Source organism: Saccostrea echinata, unplaced genomic scaffold (genome assembly GCF_033153115.1).
Source record: "Saccostrea echinata isolate AGI-Se365-2 ecotype Australia unplaced genomic scaffold, CSIRO_AGI_Sech_v1 ptg000025l, whole genome shotgun sequence".
In the NCBI taxonomy this organism is placed as follows: domain Eukaryota; kingdom Metazoa; phylum Mollusca; class Bivalvia; order Ostreida; family Ostreidae; genus Saccostrea; species Saccostrea echinata.
The window spans coordinates 1,602,501-1,622,391 of NW_026889774.1; the positions used below are offsets into that span (position 1 = coordinate 1,602,501).

A 19,891-nucleotide genomic window follows, 5' to 3' on the forward strand; every position below is an offset into this window, starting at 1 on the left:
TTGCCCCTAGGGGGCACTTACTGACCGGAAGTAAACAAACAACAGAAATAGCAATACACTAGAAATATGTCCATAGGACATGTATGCCCGCCGAGTGTATAGTAATGCAACATGAAATTTTGTGTTAGTGTATGAAGTTTGATGAGAATATCTTGAAAAGTTTCTTTGAAATTGAAATCTAAAAAAATGGATATAGATGATAAATTCTCACCAAATTATGTATAGATGCATAGCCTTAGATATCAATATTTTAAATGGTTTTAAAACCATGCAAAATGCAAATTGAAGGAAAGTGAGGTCAAGGTCACAGGAAAGGTCAAAAGTTTTTGAAATAGTTGAATAGGTCTTACTAATTATATATGTATCAGCATATTAAGTTTGATAAAAAATATCTTGAATGATTTCTTTAAAACTGAGCTAGTCACAAGCGTGGCGTCATGGTTAGAGCGTCTGCTCTAGAGTTGCGAAGTAAGGAGTTGATCCTTATGTCGCAGGTTTGAATCCCACTGTGGGACATGGAGACCAGTCCTTCGGATGAGACCTTATAAACCAAGGTCCCATGTCACAGTAGGTGCTGGCATGAAAAAGACCCCTCACTGCTCAATGGCCATGAGTGCAGAGTATAGGACAGAATTTGCAGCTTTCTACTGGCAAGTGGTGGCGTCTCCATGAGTGTAAAATTCTCGAAAGGGACTGCAGATTACCTGTAATGATTGACCAAAATCCCTACTAGGCTTTAAACTCTTCATTCTTGACCTGTATTTCGTCAAATAAGATTTTTCCAGTAAATTAAGGTAAAATTACTAATTGTTAAAACTGTAAATGATTTTTTTTTTTTTTTTTTTTTTTACCTGAGCCAGATTTTTACTTTTCTTAAAAGTGTCTGTATTTGACTGTTGGTTCAACCCGTACGAAAGTTCGAGGCGGAATAGGCACGGCTTGGGCACGGCTAAGGCACGGAACCCGCACGGGTTTTTAAAAAGCCGTACGGGTTCTGCATGTCCAAGACACGGACACGGATTCTGAGTCTGAAAGTGAGGAATCCTCGCTCACAGAAACCCGTGTGGAGGCACGGAATCCGTGTCCCAGAGAGACGGTTTTTAACTCAAGCGGGTTTTGCTTCAAACTATTTATTTATATCTCACGGCTTTTTACTGAGCATGCTCAATCATAACTTCCTTTATTTGAATATTAAATTGGAGGGATTCATGGTCATGAGCTAAAAATGTGTCTTTTTTACTCTAGTTAAAGGATATTTAACTAATAGATGTTAGTTGGAATTGTATTTATGTCAGTCTGGAATGATTTCATCATTTTTGAACTAAATGCAGTAAGTGTAATATAGAATAAATAAGTCATTTTCAATTTTCATGAAATTTCTGTATTGCAATGTTGACAATGAACCTGATGAGTCTTTGTTTATTTGAATGACTTTAGTTGGACTTTCACTAATTAATCCCTAGACATTTTATGTGTCATTTATGATTACTATGTTACAGAAAGTTTTATTCAAATTACCGGTAAATTCTTTCTCAGATTGTGCAAACTTAGATTAGATAAAATTACAATTGAATTGTACACTATCATTAAATTCTTAATTAAAAGCTAGCATGGATTGTCACTGATAAAGTAAATTTTTAACACTTAACAGAAAGTAAATGGACACATTCATATAAGATTTTTAACTTTTAAAATTCTAAAACTAAGCATAAAAATAATGTAAAGCATTGTGAAGTTTGGTTTCAGTCACCATTTTGGCATCTACATTGCATCAGGAGATTCTCTAAAGGCCCTGACCTAGATCTAAACAAATGCACAGATCCCGTGACTCCATATATGGTATGTCACACGGCTTTTTGACACGGGTTTCCAAAAATCCGTGTCTCCATATATGGAAAAGGACACGGGTTTCAGACACGGGTTTACAGAATCCGTGAGTCCATATATGGAAACAAGCACGGCTTTCTGACACGGGTTTTGTAAAACCGTGTGATCTAATTTAAATAATTCGGCCAATATCCCGTGCCGTGTCCGTGCCTCGACCACTTTTAGGCACGGCTTTCCATACATATTTTACATAGGAGCAGGAATGCTAAAAGCACGGGTTTCTGGAAACGGAATCCGTGCCTGAGCCGTGTCTAAGCCGCCCGGACTGTTTCGTACGGGAACCTATCTCAAGGAAATGATCTGTAATAGTAAATGTTAGAAATCATAATCTGTTCTCTATCTACTATAATCATGAGAAAAGGTGCTGAAAATTAACAGATGGAGATAAAATCAGCATTCATATTAAAAGCTTTTTTCAATAATCAATTTATTAGTGAAAAACATAAAAGTATTAGGCAAAAAGGAAAAATAAATGTTGTCATTAATTAACCTTGCATATCTCTACAATTTTCTGATAAGAAAATTATACCCGATAGATGCAATATAATCACCCTTTGCCTGCCCCTAAATTAAATTATGAAATTTTGATAGATTTTGATCTAGTAAGCAATTATTTAAAACAAGGTTTTTTTAGAGGTGCCTAGGGTCAAAATTCATAGAAAAAAACCTACAAAAAACGTGAAAACCTATTTCTATCATACTGGTTTATATTTATTACAAATGTCCTCATAGTCAGCATAGCCCAGAACGATAGACCGCAGACTCTCACCATGAACATTTTTATTGTCCTGGTTCGAAACCATTTGTTGGCACATTTTTATTTTTTCAAACTTTTTACCTGTATAAACACTAAAGAACGAGTGCACTTATGGGCCCCAGTAAAATGTGAAAAAATGAAGAATTAAATTAAGCATAATTGTCCATCTCAGATCATTAATTGATATCTAAACCATAAGATTCAACAAATTTTATCGCTGAAATTCATGAATATACAAAGAGCAAAGCCATACAATGTGGTAGGGGTCAGCCGACATTCGTGATTTTCTATAGTAAATCGAGGACGGTCAATCATTTCAAAGCTTTTGTTTATTGTCAGCCTAACATTGTACAAACTTGTGCGATTGACAAAAAATGCATTATACATTTATAAAACTTGTGTGAAAGTAGGAAATTTGTACATGATTAGGCTTGTACTTAAAATATTAAAAATGTATGAAAAGTTCAATGTTTTTCCTATAACAAGCAAGAGCTATTTACCTGTATGACCTATGTTGAACCCACCCGTGGAATAAATTATTTAAAATACTGGTAGTCACGTGAGTTCTACCCAGGTAAACATTCCTCAAAGATGCTCACTGTAAAACATAACCACGTTTTGTATCATTATATCGAAGTCAAGCCGCATAGAGAAGATTGTATGTATTTGGTTTTAGGAACACGGGATGGTTAGGAGAGTTTAGTGTCGTTAAAATGTCATCATAAATAAAAGTGTCAAACATTTTTAACATTCATGCAAGACAATGGTACTGGTATTGAAAGCCACCTAAATACACTTTTTATCATTTTAAAATTTAAAGGAACTAATGTTAATACTTATTGTATTATTTCAAATGCAAGCATGCAAATTTCTTAGTTTGTTCACTATGGATACAGGTATCTATACAACTTCATTCTATTTTTTTCTCGGGTAAAATAGTACAAGAAGTATCATTCGGCAAACGCGCCTGTCAATGATCCACCATCAGATTGTTCAAGTGTCTGATTTAAATGTCTCCTCCCCTTGATTTAAATAAACGAAACTCAAAATAGGTTCGGCAAGACTTTTCTGGATTTGGGGTATCTATAGGCATTTAAAAAACTTCATTTGTTTCAAATCCATGCTGATTTAGGTGATGTTTTAATGTGATTTTAATTAGAAATGTCCACTTGTATTTAACTATTACCAAAAGAGAACAATTTGGTAATACATTCTAAAGTAATATGGCACTGAAAAAGGGCCCATTAAGCATTGCTTAAGTGCACTTGTCCTTTGATTTTTTAATACAGGCTTTTGCATTTTACTTAATATATTTTCTTCCGTAAATGCATGTTTGGTGTTGATATAAAAGACCTCTATGGAAATGCAGATCATAAATTCTCTTTAACTTAACGCAATCAACTGGAACTAAACCTCATTGTAAGCACACTTTGTTCGAGGACATGAATCATTCACTTTGTGTTACTCGATACTGCAGGTGTCATGAAAAAAAATCATGCCGAGCAATAATTGCTGTGTTTGCCTTTCAAGAACATAATGATGTGTAATAGTACTGTTGTGCCAGTGGGAGAGATACTGTTCTATGCAGAGTAGATGCAGTTCATTCCTCGGGAAAAATGTGTGCATTGGCGATATGTTATGCTAAAAATGCATGAGGGTTTTCAGATTAGAAAAGAATGTGGTAAGGTCAGTTAAGGTTTTATGTCCCATTGCCATTACTCAGTCAGACATCAAGAATGACCCTCAAACAAAGGATGTATCATTCTGTAAATACTGAGGTAGGATCACATGAACACACAGTTGAGTAGAATGAAATATATCGAGATAACAATCAGTATTCAAGCTCAAAAGCCCATCAAAAAATACAAAATAGGAGCAGAGCAAATACGGACCTCCAAAACATCAGAGGTGGGATCAGGTGCCATGGAGGAGTGAGCATCCCCTGCAGACCAGTCAAACCCGCTGTGTGCTCCTTGTCACGACTGGGAAACAATAGAAAAATCCATACACAATTCAGTGTGTAAATAATGGCCTAACAATAAGCATGAAAAACGTCAGTCAGCATTTTACTTAATGATAAATTGTATTTGCTGACAAGGTCATTGTATCGACCATAGAACTTACAAAATGATGACTTTAAACAAGACTGCTGATATTCTTGTTTCAGCAATTTGTTTGTCAATAACTTACCTCCTTTTAAAAATTGTTCATACATAGAGGATGCTCTTGCGTATCGAATCAACTGAGAGATATAAACCCCGTATGCAGGTGATGAAGGTATATTGCTGAATAAGTAAGGGAAGTTGACGATTGAAAAGTTAAAGTCATCACGTTTATCATAAAGCTTGGTTGTCAGATTACCATTAATGTAGAACTAAAGCAATACATGAGAAACAAGAAACTACACACATGTGACCTAAAGCCAGTGACCGGAACATATATCGGTAAGCTTTTTCTAAAGACTGAAACCAATATTGGTCCTATAGGTCATCTCATATTTTTAACTAGAAGTGTTCCTTTGATATACTATATTTTACTTAATTTCTATAGACTTACTATACCCTGAAAAAAAAAAAGGAAAACAGGAACTACCTGTTTAAATGACCCCGACCACCGAGGTTAATCTAAAGTTTGTCCCTGCCTACCTGAAAAACAGACTGCCTCGGGCAGTCAGTAATTTCCAACTCTGGTTTTTAGATGCTAAATGTTTAATATTTACAATTAAATGCTTATATTTACATTTTTAAATTCATGATAGATTGAGAAAGTCGATAAAATCATTTCTATATTAAGTCTGTATACTGTATAGGGGGAAAATAACTCGCGGTGTTAATATTCGCTATATTCACGGTGTGAATAAATCCGTGAATTCAAGAAACAGTGAATAAGTTTTCAATAACCTACATGTTATATTTGGAAATTTGAGAATAGACTACGATAGGTAAATATACGTGCAGTGCATGGTCATTTCAGTAATTACGAATCGTACCTGTCATTCAATTATTTTAATTATCACGCTTGACATTAATTTAGATCACCCAGCAGATAATAACCTGTATTTGTAAAAAAAAAAAAACTGTTTTAATAGCCAACGCTACATGTTTCATCAATCAAAACACTAGGGTCATGGGTTTTGAATACCCGTACGTAACTATGTTACGACGTGTATTTGTTACCTGCATTATCATGTTTTTATCGACATTTTGGTTTTAAAAAATCATTTAAATAACTATCAAACTTGCTGATGTATATTTAAATCTACCCTGTTGTTTGTGAAGTGAATACATAATGCTGATTAATGCCTTCTAGCTATGCTATGGATTAAAGGGATATAGACATTGAAGGGAGGTACATGTAACCTTAGTTATATACCGATTCCGCGAATTCAACAAACCGCGATCGTGTCAGAGGAGAGAAAAACATGAAAATTACAACCCCTGAAATTATCCCCTATACAGTACTTCAACCGAGAAATTAGTTGAAACTGGTTCCAGAAAAGAAGCTGAAAATGTTCAATAATTTACAGACAATACTTGACACATGATGACTGAACAAGAACAGATAGCAATAAGTAATTTAAATGACTCAGGTGAATTATAACCTGTTCAATCTTAGATCCATCTTTTTTCTAATACGAGGGTTGATCCAAAAGTTCATGGAATTTCATTATTTCTAAAATTTTATTGTGATTTGATGAAAGCAAACAATAGGCATATTTACAATATAGAGTCATTATGCAACAATACTGGAAAATTTCACCACGTTCCAATTACCAATAAGGTCACATGAGCTTTCTGAACACTGATAGTTGTAAAATCCGGGGGAGACTTCGACGTAACGTCAAGTTAAGTATGTCATGTCATGTTATAGGAGCATCTCACCCTCATGTTCAATTCAACTAAGTAATTCTACAGAATATTCTGCCTTTTTCTCCTTTTTTCTCTCAAGAAAAGCCTGGGTATCCACCAATCGACTTATCTTTATATTACACTCATATTTCAAAAATACTCCCCATCTTTCCATATGATGTTCCAATTTCAGTAGCAAAGTCAAGCACAGTATGTCAGCAGTCAACATCCATCAACGCTTAATTTGTCTACGAGAAAAACAGACCCTCCAAAAGCAGCCACACCTTTAATGAACCTCCATGGAAGTTCTATTGTTCTTAAATTTTTCACGCCACTGGAAAATCAGTTGCTAAATGCATTTTTCTCCAGCCTGTATCAGTAGTATACCCCTTTAAGTCAGAGTGTTCCTAAGATTTTAACAAAACTTATAACTTGACTGAAATGTGACGTTCTCTAACAATTAAAAGATGAACAAGAAATCATCAACTAATAATCTAAATATCAAGTTAAATCAGTAAAACTCTCACATACAGGTATATTAGTGGTCAAGCAATCGTAATAATGACAAAATTCTCATTTTATTTGCCACTTGGCGCAGGTTTTTTCTTATATCACGTATTAAGAATTAAAATGATAATGAACGAGTAAATGTCTCCCCTGCATTTTAAAACATCCTTTGCTATGGGAACTGCCATAGAGTTACTATCATTAATATTTAAAATATTTTTTTATTAAAAAAAATTCAACAAGTGTCTATATTCTTATTTGTAATTTTCAACCACTTTCACTAATAAATAAAATAAAATAAGAAGAAATTCCATGAACTTTCGGATCAATCCTCGTACATGTCAGTCATTAAATTTATATAATATACAGTATGCATAAGGGAGACCAAATGTTTTATTACTGCATTAAGGAGACCAACCACTATCCATATGTAAATCAGTATTCAACCACTTTCACTAATAAAAAAATAAAATATGAAGAAATTCCATGAGCATTTGGATCAACCCTCATACATGTCAGTCATTAAATTTATATAATATACAGTATGCATAAGGGAGACCAAATGTATTATTACTGCATTAAGGAGACCAACTACTCTCCACATGTAAATCAGTATTCAACCGCTTTCACTAATAAATAAAAAAAATATGAAGAAATTAGTGATGAGACATCAGTTAATTTTCATAATCGATCATCGGTTGGAATCGGTTACTGCTTCTGATGCGATTTCACCGATTATAATCGGATTTCTTCATAGTTTTGTATACAAAAAGCAGACTATTACAATAATTTCATTTATTTCTTTAACATGAATATATAAAATACATAATATATTATTTTCTTTGTTGTTTTGCTTCTTTTACACTTTCTAGACCTAAAAATATTTACAGTGGACACCCAACATGGCTGCCTAGCGGCAGAAAACGAACTTCAAAAAGTTGTGGGGGGAATTGATCACTCTATATTTAAGGTAAATGTTGACTAAATTGCATATTTTATATCTCAAATAAAAGATACAATTAATATTTTTTGAATAAAAAGAATCAGCTGATTGATCAAACCAAAGAGCAAACACAGATTTGGCATAAAAAAAAATTCACCCGGGGGTAAATTGAATGGGTCGGTCGGGTTATTACAGGAAACAAAAATAATTTTTTTTAGGCCCTATATATGCATCTTCGGTTCTAAATCACCTCTGCTTCGTGCTAGTTGGCTAGTATCAGATGCAGATGCCATTTTCTTTCATTAAGAAGAAATAAATTTTAAACCAGAAATGGATAATTCCGGAATGTATTGTATTAGAAGTATGTTTCCGATGATCGATTATGAAAAACTATAATCGATCATCGGAATCGGTAGCATTTTTTTGTCGACAATCGATGTTTTCTGATTATCGGTACAACACTAGAAGAAATTCCACGAACTTTTGGATCAACCCTCGTACATGTCAGTCATTAAATTTATATAATATACAGTATGCATAAGGGAGACCAAATGTATTATTACTGCATTAAGGAGACCAACTACTATCCACATGTAAATCAGTATTCAACCACTTTCACTAATAAATAAATAAAATATGAAGAAATTCCATGAACTTTTGGATCAACCCTCGTAAATGTCAGTCATTAAATTTATACAATATACAGTATGCATAAGGGAGACCAAATGTATTATTACTGCATTAAGGAGACCAACTACTCTCCACATGTAAATCAGTATTCAAAACTTGAGATTTTAATACCCTAATAATTTACATGTTTAGTTACATGAACTAAATCTATTTACCTTTGTCATAATGCAAGAACTGTTTTACATTCAGCCAACTTTAACATTACACATGCATACAGTGTATGCCATGCATTAGGAAGACCAGATGCATTATTTCAACATTAAAGAAACCAACTACAATGGAACAATTAGACAGTATTCCAAAATGTTCATTCCAATACCATAGTAATTTCCATTAATTTGTTTGTATCTAGATGACTTAAATCAATTTATCTCAGCCAGAATTGGAACAAAAAAACTAATCATAAAAGTGGCCAAACACATGAACAGACAGATGGACATGATGATTCCTATGCTTATATACACCCAAAGTTGCCAAAGTAGAGCAGATGCAGTGGTTAGAGCATCTACTCTAGAGTCGCGGAGAAAGAAGCTGATCCTTACATCGCGAGTTTGAATCCCACTGTGGGACGTGGGGACCCGTTCTTCAAATGAGACAGAGGTATTAACCGAGGTCCCATGTCACAGTAGGTGCTGGCTCGAAAAAGATCCCTCAATGCTCAATGGCCGTAAGTGCTGAGTATAGGACAAAAATTTGCAGCTCTCCACCGACAAGTGGTGGCGTCTCCATATGAGTGAAAAATTCTCAAGAGGGACGTTAAACAACAAACACTATACACCCAAAACTTTGTTTGCAGAAGATTTTGTGATACATGCTTTACAAGTATACATATTGTTCATAAGGGAATAAAAATGCTATAATATATCATTAAGGAAAGCAACTGAAATTAAATGTGCACTTCTAATTGAACTAAACAAAATTACCCTTTGTCAGAATGTAGATTTATAAACAGGAAGGCTGTTTTTCTTCATTTTTTCCATGTCAGATTCAGACTGTTCTTGAAAAAATTCTGGCATACACCCTGTAAAAATAAACAGTGCAGATAATAAAGAGCTTCTAAATAAACTGCATAATATATTTAAATGATCCACTTAAAAGGGATAACAAATGCATTTAACTCCATCAAGGAGACCAACTGATATCCATATTTAAGAAATAAACAACAATGTTAAAAAGTTCTCTGGGAAATGAACTTGGTTGGTCACGTGATCAAATCCTGTGAAGCCCGAAGGGCTTCTCAGAAGATTTGATCACGTACCAACCAAGTTCATTTCCCAGTGAACTTTTTAACATTGTTGTTTATTACTTTTATTTACATTTGAGACGAATATTCTGAATAGGACTGCATTTATTACACGAACGGCCCGCCGTATTGCTATGTTGTGACGCGCAATGACCTAGAAGTTGTTTGGTCTTGAGAGTTCGCCTCGCTCCAACATTTGAATACTTACATTGATGTTTAGCAGTCCAGTTCAGGAAATATCTGTTCATAATGAAAAAACAATGATCGCTACTGGGAATTATCTTACTATTATTGTACGAGTTCTTTATATATAAAGTCAAAAGCGGTGCTATCGTCTTCAGTTTACATACCTTCAAAGGAATTTCGGGTTAAAGAGGTAAGCGTGATTTTAGGCTAATTAGAAACATTCTTCACACCGAAGAAAGATCTAACGATCATTTGTTGAACGAAAAAAAAAATATATGTGTCAATAATTTTATCTTTTTCATCGCTTTGACGGTTCAGAAGTTCCGAAACCAGTGTCACTGTGACAGAAATATGTAGACAAGATATCGTCTCGCTGTGTGATTCGGTCACGCCATGACCTCTGACCCCCTAATAAGTTCATACAGAATTGAACATATTTTCTCTTCTATAGGTTCATCTAAGAAAAATATTTGCAAATGTAAATAAATATATATAAATCAGTACATATATTTTAATTGTGATATTTTAATATCCTAGTAATTTACATGTTTAGTTTCATGAAATAAATCTATTTACCTTTGTCCAATGACAAATGAGCACAAGCACTGATTTTTCCTCTTTTTTCTTAACGGAATCACCAGGGCCAGTCTGCGGTCCATATGATTCTGGCATATGTACACTCTGTAAAATGCATATTTGTACCATGTACAGGCATATGAACAATATTTCTATACTACATACATGCATCATTAAACTTAATAATCTTTTTTTTCCAAAATTCATTATTCATAGTGTTTTGCTGTTAGCAAATTCAACAAAAACTATACCATATATATACTTGCCTATAAGGTGGTCCACCTATAAGTCAGTTGTATTTTTGAGGTTATTTTGGAGGGATTTGCTATTGACCCACTTATAAATCGGTACAACTTTTTGCCAGAATCTATTGACAATTTCAAATCAATGCTCTGATGTTTTAACCTGGTTTCAAAATACTAATCTTTTTATGACTCACCTATAAGCTGGACATAGAGTATATACAGTACCTGCATTATACATGCATTAGGAAGACCAAATGCATTATTGCAATATTAAAGAGACCATTGTGGCAAATGAAATCAATGTATGAATTGTATTCAAAACTACGGGTGTACTAATTTGTCTGAAGTTAACATGATATAATGTGATACACAAAGACTTTAACAGGATATGTACATATACCCACATGCCTAAATGTAACAACAGGAATTATCGTTCTACAATAATTTATTGAAATTGCCAATACGAATAAACAAAAGCAAACTTTGTTTCTATTGTATGAACTTTAAGTTTTCTTTTTACACCACAGTCAGATAATCTAACTATCCCCCCTGGTTGGCTACCGGGTCCTTCGTTAGACTGCCTTATCGGACATGATATTTACTGAAGATTTGATTTTTGGTACTGACTTTTCTACTCAAAATAATGTCTTTAATTGTTTAATTTCTTGAGTTCAATATCACTTTGATGTGTTCAGTGTTTACTTTGATATGTAATGATGTGTATAAGCGTGTATTTTCGATAATTTAAATTTCTAGTACAGTAATCGTCCCCAAGCTGCTGTTTCATTATCGTGTCATAGTATCTCTGAGAGTGCATTTTATTAACACCTCCAAATCACCTGGCCTGCGTAATTAAATTTAACTACCAAAAACAACAGCTTGGGACTAATAAGGTGTGATTATCAGCAATGGTCCCATGAAGCCTGTGCTAGACCTAATGGAAACGTTCAACAGACCGTAAAATTAGCATAATGGGATTATTGTGTACTAAGGTGTGAATTCAGCGGAGCGAGAATTTGTTTGACTTCGAGATAACGCATGTGTTTATAGCACTTGGGACCGTAAATCTACTTCGAGATAAGTGAGGTATTCGAGATTTCCGTGTTCGAGATACCAGGGTTTTTTTAAAATCATAAATATAATAAAAACGGCCAGGACCGTTGATTCACTTCGAGATATCCATGGTATTCGACATACCGGTGTTCGAGATACCGAAGTTTACCTGTATATCGATACATATCTAGATTAATGAATATATCGTATCAAAAACAAGAGGCCCATGGGCCACAACGCTCACCTGAGCACATTGGCTAGGAAAAAGCACAAATCACTTCAGTATTGAAAAGTTTAAAGGGGAGGGGGCTTGGGTTTTGAACTATCTGAGGATGCTTCCATATCAATATAACAAATGGCTTTACTGTTCTTGAGCAGAAGATTTTTAAAGATTTTTTTCCTATATATTCCCTTGTTAAAAATTTGATCCACCATAGTGGACCCTCCCTACCCCCCCCCCCCATCATTTGAACAAACTTGAATCTACACTACCTGAGGATGCTTCCATATCAATATGACTAAACATGGCTTTTCTGTTGATGAAAAGATTTTTTCCTATATATTCCTATGTAAAAATTTGATCCCACATTGTGGCCCACCCTACCCCTGGGGTTTATGATTTGAACAAACTTGAATCTACACTACCTGAAGATGCTTCCATATCAATATGACAAAACATGGCTTTGCTATTCCTGAGAAGAAGATTTTTCAAGTTTTTTCCCCTATATATTCCTATGGAAAACTATGATCCCCCATTGTGGCCCCAGCCTACCCCCAGGGGTCATGATTTGAACAAACTTGAATCTACACTACCTGAGGAAACTTCCATATCAATATGACAAAACATGGCTTTGCTGTTCCTGAGAAGAAGATTTTTCAAGTTTTTTTCCCTATATATTCTTATGTAAAACTATGATCCCCCATTGTGGCCCCACCCTACCCCCAGGGGTCATGATTTGAAAAAAACTTGAATCTACACTACCTGAGGAAGCTTCCATATCAGTATGACAAAACACGACTTTGCTGTTCTTGAGAAGAAGATTTTTGAAGTTTTTTCCTATGTATTCCTATGTAAAACTTTGATCCTCAATTGTGGCACCACCCTAACCCTGGGGGTCATGATTTGAACAAAGTTAGATCTACACTGTCTGAGAATGCTTCCATATCAATATGACTTAACAAGGCTTTGCTGTTCTTGAGAAGAAGATTTTACAATTTTTTTTTCTGTATATTCCTATGTAAAACTTTGATCGCCCCTTGTGGCCCCACCCTACCCCGAGGGGTCATGATTTGATACAAACTTGAATCTTCACTACCTAAGGATGAATCCACATCAATATGACTAATTGTGACTTTGTTGTTCTTGAGAAGAAGATTTTTCAAGATTTTTTTCTACATATTTCTATGTAAAATTTTGATCCCCCATTGTGGCCCCACCCTACCCCTGGGGGTCATGATTTGTACAAAATTTAATCTACACTACCTGAGAATGATTCCATATCAATATGACTAATTGTGGCTTTGTTGTTCTTGAGAGAAAGGTTTTTAAAGATTTTTTTCTATAAATTCCTATGTAAAATTTTGATCCCCCATTGTGCCCCCCCCCCCCCCCCCCCCCGCCCGGGGGTCATGATTTTGTACAAACTTGATTCTACACTACCTGAAGATGCTTCCATATAAATTATGACTAATTGTGGCTTTGTTGTTTTTAAGAAAAACAATTTCAAGATTTGTCCTACATATTTCTATGTAAAACTTTGATCCCCCATTGTGGCCCCACCCAACCCCTGGGGGTCATGATTTGAACAAACTTGAATCTGCACTACCTGAGGATAATTCCATATCAATATGCCTAATTGTGGCTTTGTTGTTCTTGAGAAAAAGATTTTTAAAGATTTTTTCTATATATTCCTATGTAAAACTTTGATCCCCCATTGTGGCCCCATCCTACCCCTGGGGGTCATGATTTGAACAAATTTGAATCTACACTACCTGAGGATGATTCCATATCAATATGACTAATCGTGGCTTTATTGTTCTTGAGGAGAAGATTTTTAAAGATTTATTCCTATATATTCCTATGTAAAACTTTGATCCCCCATTGTGGCTCCACCCTACCCCAGGGGGTCATGATTTGAACAAACTTGAATCTACACTTTGTAATGAAGGTCTCACCTAAGTTTCAACTTTTACAGCCCAGTGGTTCTTGAGAAGAAGATTTTTAAAAGATACCACTAAATTTTCACTAATTCTTAATTATCTCCCCTTGAAAGAGGGTGTGGCCCTTCATTTGAACAAAATTGAATCCCCTTTACCCAAGGATGCTTTGTGGCAAGTTTGGTTGAAATTGGCCCAGTGGTTCTTGAGAAGAAGATGAAAATGTGAAAAGTTTACAACAACAACAACAACGACAAAGACGACAACGACAACAGACAACGGACAAATTTTGATCAGAAAAGCTCACTTGAGCCTTTGGCTCAGGTGAGCTAAAAATAACTTAATTCCAATACATTTTGGGCAGGCGGTTTTTTTATGTAATTCTGTGAAAAACTTGGGAATTTCAATCACCAAAGATTATATTTACCGGTAACTGTTTTTAATTAAAACTGATCAAAAATGACATAATCATTAAGGAGGTAGCACATCTTAATGATTATTACAAAATCATAAAAATACATAGACAACTTTACTTAACATGTTGATTTTACAGTCAAGAAAAGTTTGAATTTGAAGTGTTATTTTTAAAGACAGTGAGACAAAAAATTAAAAATGAGTAAAAAACAATTATTATTTTTATAAAATTCATGCATAATGATTTATAAGACTTTTTTGACAGAATTGTTAAAGAATTCAATATATTGCATATCGCATTAAAAAATGTCTTTCTTTTTTTTTTGCTCAATACACAGCCCTAGCAAAAATGATATACAACAAGGACTTTGATTGGATTATTAACATTCATTCGACTAATCATAATTATTAACTGTTATTGCACTTTCATTTTCAAAATGTTGTTAGGTACATTGTTTGTTCACTCTTTTGCATTGATATTATAATTTATAAAAGAGTATTTTAGCAGAAAAAATTATCAATTTACCTTTCTTGGAATAAAGACATGTTGACCCTTGAGCTGAGATTTTCTCTCTTTCCATAGATTTGTTACACTGGGGTCCACATGATTCTAGCAGAGACCCTGTAAAAAGGACTTAACTATGGAAAAGCATGAAGAATATATGCCTATTATACATATCTTAAATTCTAATGAAAACAATGTTTTTTAATTAAGATCCATATATTTCTAATGATTGACATAATACAAATTCAAAATAAAATATGCATGTCTATATTATACACTGTACCTTAAGCAGACCAATTGCATTATTACATCCTTCAGGAGACCAACTTAAATCAATGTTTGAGAACTACTTGTGAGAACAATAAATTTGTCTACTTTACAGTACTAAATGTACATGTAATCTATAGGATCATGTTACTTTAATTGACCTGCCTTAGTTCAACACAGTAATCTAACAAAGAAATTGAGCCAAAACAACATTTTAAGACTTTTTGAACAGTGCATGTTCCTATCATTTCAAAACCATTACCAGTAAAAATGCTAATATAGGAAAATGATGACAATTAATTAATATTGTACTTTCAGGTATATTAGATGAAGTAATCTGATTCGTCAAGAAATATTTGTTAAAAAGCACTATTATCCGCTGAATAATGAAGCCACGCTCAGTGTCGCAACAGTCAACATTGCTTGACGACGGGTGATATTCCAAAAAATAGTGACTGCGCAGATTTATACGCTCAAGGTTCACTATTATTTGTATTTGTATAAAACATTCAGTATAATATAATAAATATTGCATGTAGTTGAGTGTAATATTGAAAATTTTCACCCCTCGAAAACCAAATACGTCAAAAAGGGGATGGGTTTCTTTTCCAACTTCTACATAGTTTCGCCCCTGCAAAAACTGGTATAGACCTTGGAAATGTTTAAACGGGCTAAGAGAAATCAAATGCATCAAGAGTACTTAATTGTTTTTACCCAAGTTACATGCCAAAAAAGATTCAGAGAGACGTCACATAAAGTTAACGTTGATTTGAACTGAAGTTAGGGTGTCAAAAGTCATTCACGTCCAAAAGTGACATTGATCATGTGTGGTAGATAATAAACTCCTACGAGCTAAATATGCTGCCATAATCAAGTGAGGATCTTTCCCTAATCCTATATATAAATCCATTTACAATATTATATGCACTTAAGCAGCTGTTTATGACATTGTAAAATTATATAAACAAGACCAGTTTATATAATTTATATCAATTTATATAATTAATAATATAATTTATATAATTTTATCAAGATAAGTGTATGGGGTAGAGGGAGCAGACATTGAGAATCAATGTTGTCGGACCTCGTGAAACTAAACTAACAGTCTTCCAAATAACCCGGGAGTCCAATGCCAGGGACCTGTTAAATTTGCAGCCGGGCATGTAAAAATTGCCAAATTACATGTCCGAAGAGGGCATATGTGAATCTTCTTTCATTGTACGATCTTTACTTGCCATTTATTCTGTCCTTCCCCCATTATTCGCTTAAACGTTGCTATATGTAATGTCGATGGATTGCCTGTCTACATTCTCGATACGACCTGTCAAATGATTGTCAATCTAATAATTGAAGTGTTTAGTTTAACCTATTTGTTTTCTCGAAGTTGCTTGCTAAATTACGAGATGTTCATCAATGCCACATACTGTGGCACTACAGTCATGATCCCATTTCTGAAATTCAGTTCAGCTAAACCGGCCAACAAATGACCAGCATGCAACTCAAAAGTTATTTATGAACAAAAACGCTTTAGAAAAAAGCAAATAACAGGCCATGGTTGGTTTACGATGCTGAAAAAATTAATATAAAACCTTTATACCTAATGGGTTTTTTTTGTTGCACAATACTGGTAAATGTAAGAATTTTGAGTAGGACATGTACAAATTTGAATGGGCTGGGTAAAAATGATAGGTCTACATGCCCGAAGGGTATGTGGTGAAAAAGAATTGTTGGGAAGACTGAACTAAAGCGACAGCGCCGGGTGATCATATAAAGTCCCCTTTATTACATAATAATTTGGCAAATTATCAACACATCAAGCTAAAATTTCCTACATATCTTAATGGTGAGAATTTTTATTTTTTAAGTTGAAACCTCGTGACCTGTGAAAAAAATGAAATTTGTATCCCATCTAAAGTCTTAAAATGTATCTAGGTAATTTTCGATACAAATTTGCGGTTGGGGTTATAAATGAAGGATAAAACCAGAGACCTCGGAATGGAATACTCGGAAGTCTCTGGTTTTATTTTACCCCCAACTGGAAGTTGTATCCCATCTAAAGTCTTAAAATGTATCGAGGTAATTTTCGTGGAATAAATGAGTGCTTTACAATAAAGAGACTCGACCAGAGACGTCTGAAACGATTTATTTGACAAGAAAAAAGTCTCTTGAAGCGAACGATGTCATTTTAAAGTAGGTTAATGATTGATAATGATACATGAACAAAATACGAGCTTGAAGCGGGGGTGCCTGAAATTGAATTAGATACCTTGTGGTAAAAATAAGTAGGGGTGCACCGTATATGAAACAAGTGCCTGTGATTGATAGTCTGAAATTTCTTTTCACCTAAATATTAAAAGCTTGCAGTGATCGCTATAAATCTATACAACAGTCAAGTTACATACGGTAAACTAACATAAAAACAAGATTACAACAGTCATGATTACAGAAGGTACATTTTGAAGACTCTAGGTCAGTAGGTGAATGTAAACAGGTAAACACACGTGGGACAGTCACCGCAAATATGAACCACAAAACGACTTATAACATTAAAATGTAAATATTCATCTGCACACAGATTTTGGCATAGTAATAATAATTTTTAAAAAGTGTAAATTAAAATATAAAATAAACAAACCTCAAACCTTGTAACAAGGCTTGTTTCCCTAAAATCTTATTCTGGTTCTCTGTCACTGAAATGCAGGGAACCAGGCTGCGTTATTAACTCGTACACAGATTTGTTGATACGAATAAACCTATAAACATATGGATACGAAATAAAATATTATCATAAAAAATGAAAAATTTCAAATTGCTTGAAAAATTATCTTTATGTAGTTTATAATAAATGGTTGTAATTGTTTATTAATTTCTATCTATCCATTAAAATTTGATACGTATATCAGCTTAATATGTATCCGTCTGAACAATTATTGTTATTACACTCCCTGTCACATCTTCATAGTTAAGCCTGTAAGCATGGTAAGTAGGAATCAATTTCAGTTGAAGGGGACCAAAACCAAACATTTTTCAGTTTCATTTGGTGGGGAGGGGGGGGGGGGTATAAACCTCAAATGATCATTTTATCTCTGTCACTGAACTGCTGAAAATAATGAAGGGAACTAGGCTGCGACAATGATTTGTTGACTGAATTAAAATACGAAATAAATTATCATACATACGAAATAAAATAATTTCATGAAAAAATGAAGAATTTCCAATTGCTTGAAAAAAAGAAGCTTTTCATGTATGTGATTTACAATAAATGCTTGTACTTTTATATTTTCTATATATCCATTAAAATTTCACAGTATCAGTATTTCACTATTTGTAAACATTAACAATAATATTAAATAAATGTTACACTCACTGTGGCTTTGACTGAGTTACTGTCACATCTTCATAATTAAACGAGAATATTCCCTTCCGTAAATATTGCTATATATATCTGAACTGTTACCAATTAATCTTTCTTTGGTGAAAGAAATTAAACCTCAGGGATGGAGAATAGGCCCGTACGTAATTTAGTTGGAGGGGGGGGGGGAGCACAACCAAACAACATTTTTCAGTTTCAGGTTGGGGGAGGCTACAAACCAAAAATTTTTTAATAAGCAAAAGAAAAATACATTATCAGAGGTTATTATTGAGGGGGCCCAAAAGCAAAAGAAAAATAGATCATTAGAGGTTATTATTGAGGGGGCCCAAGCATAAAGGAGCAATGTTTTCTATAGTATACCTAAATTTCAGCAAAATTACAGGGGGCCTGCCCCCCCCCCCCCCCCGTTCCTTCAGCCATGTATTGTATCAAATCTGCTTCACCCTGATTCAGATTTTTTTTACGGCATATATATTCTATTAGCAGAGGACCACATTATATTAATAAACAATTATTAAATTACAGCTATTTTTTTCTTACAGGGTCTGTTTCATTTATACTATATCATGATGATCATGTCCTGCATGATGTTTACAGAAAGTTTAATTTAAATTTTTAAGCTCGAAATAGCTGCGTCAACTTGCGAGACTATTTTTTCAACGTTCGGCCTAATCTTTAAATATTTAATTTGTTTGTGGACTTGCATAAAAGAATTAAAAAATAAAGGGGCCTATCATTTAACTTTATTTCGAATTTCCTTCAGGATTTTATATACCGAACTATAGTCTAACGATTATTTAAAATCATACTTTTTCTCTTGAAAGCTAAATTACTAGGCCAAAAAACAAAAAACAAACGAATGTTTGTCTTGTGTATTCTTAATTACAACTTATTATTGTATCATTTTAGTTACTTACCCAAATTTCTCAACATCCATGGTGTTCAGAGGTCATTTTCTGAAAACTGAAGGGGCATTCCGATGGCATTCGGAACAAATGACGGAAAGCACTTGCTAAGAATTCAAAACATGGTTCATAAATTTACAATATTTTTCCTTTTTAGGTTTTTAACATAAAACATGGAAAACTAAGTTAAAGAAACACTCATTTAAACAAATCAAAAGCGGAAAAAATATATATGCTAGATTTTTTGTTTAATTGCATGTTTTTCATGGTCTCCAAAATGCAGAAAAATTATCCTTTGAAATTATACGTAGGTTATAAATTCTTTTCTTTTTTAG

At 33.9% G+C, this 19,891-nt stretch overlaps 1 protein-coding gene and 1 long non-coding RNA gene across 5 annotated transcripts in view; both read right to left on the reverse strand.

The window, feature by feature from the left end:
• Nucleotides 1-17,944, reverse strand: part of LOC133191861 (uncharacterized) — a 20,560-nt gene extending 2,616 nt beyond the window's left edge. Inside the window, exons 1-5 of one of the 4 annotated variants that reach the window (XR_009721753.1) lie at nt 17,914-17,944; nt 15,033-15,128; nt 10,638-10,742; nt 9,556-9,653; nt 2,168-2,187 (exon numbers count right to left, since the gene is read on the reverse strand). This is a non-coding gene — a long non-coding RNA (uncharacterized LOC133191861). Of the gene's footprint in view, nt 1-2,167; nt 2,188-3,139; nt 3,243-4,601; nt 4,627-9,555; nt 9,654-10,637; nt 10,743-15,032; nt 15,129-17,913 lie in introns of those variants that run through there. The other 3 variants (XR_009721754.1, XR_009721752.1, XR_009721751.1) reach the window with 3 other exon arrangements.
• Nucleotides 1-19,891, reverse strand: part of LOC133191862 (pericentriolar material 1 protein-like) — a 54,647-nt gene that overhangs the window by 11,109 nt on the left and 23,647 nt on the right. The gene's annotated exons all lie outside the window — the stretch shown is intronic.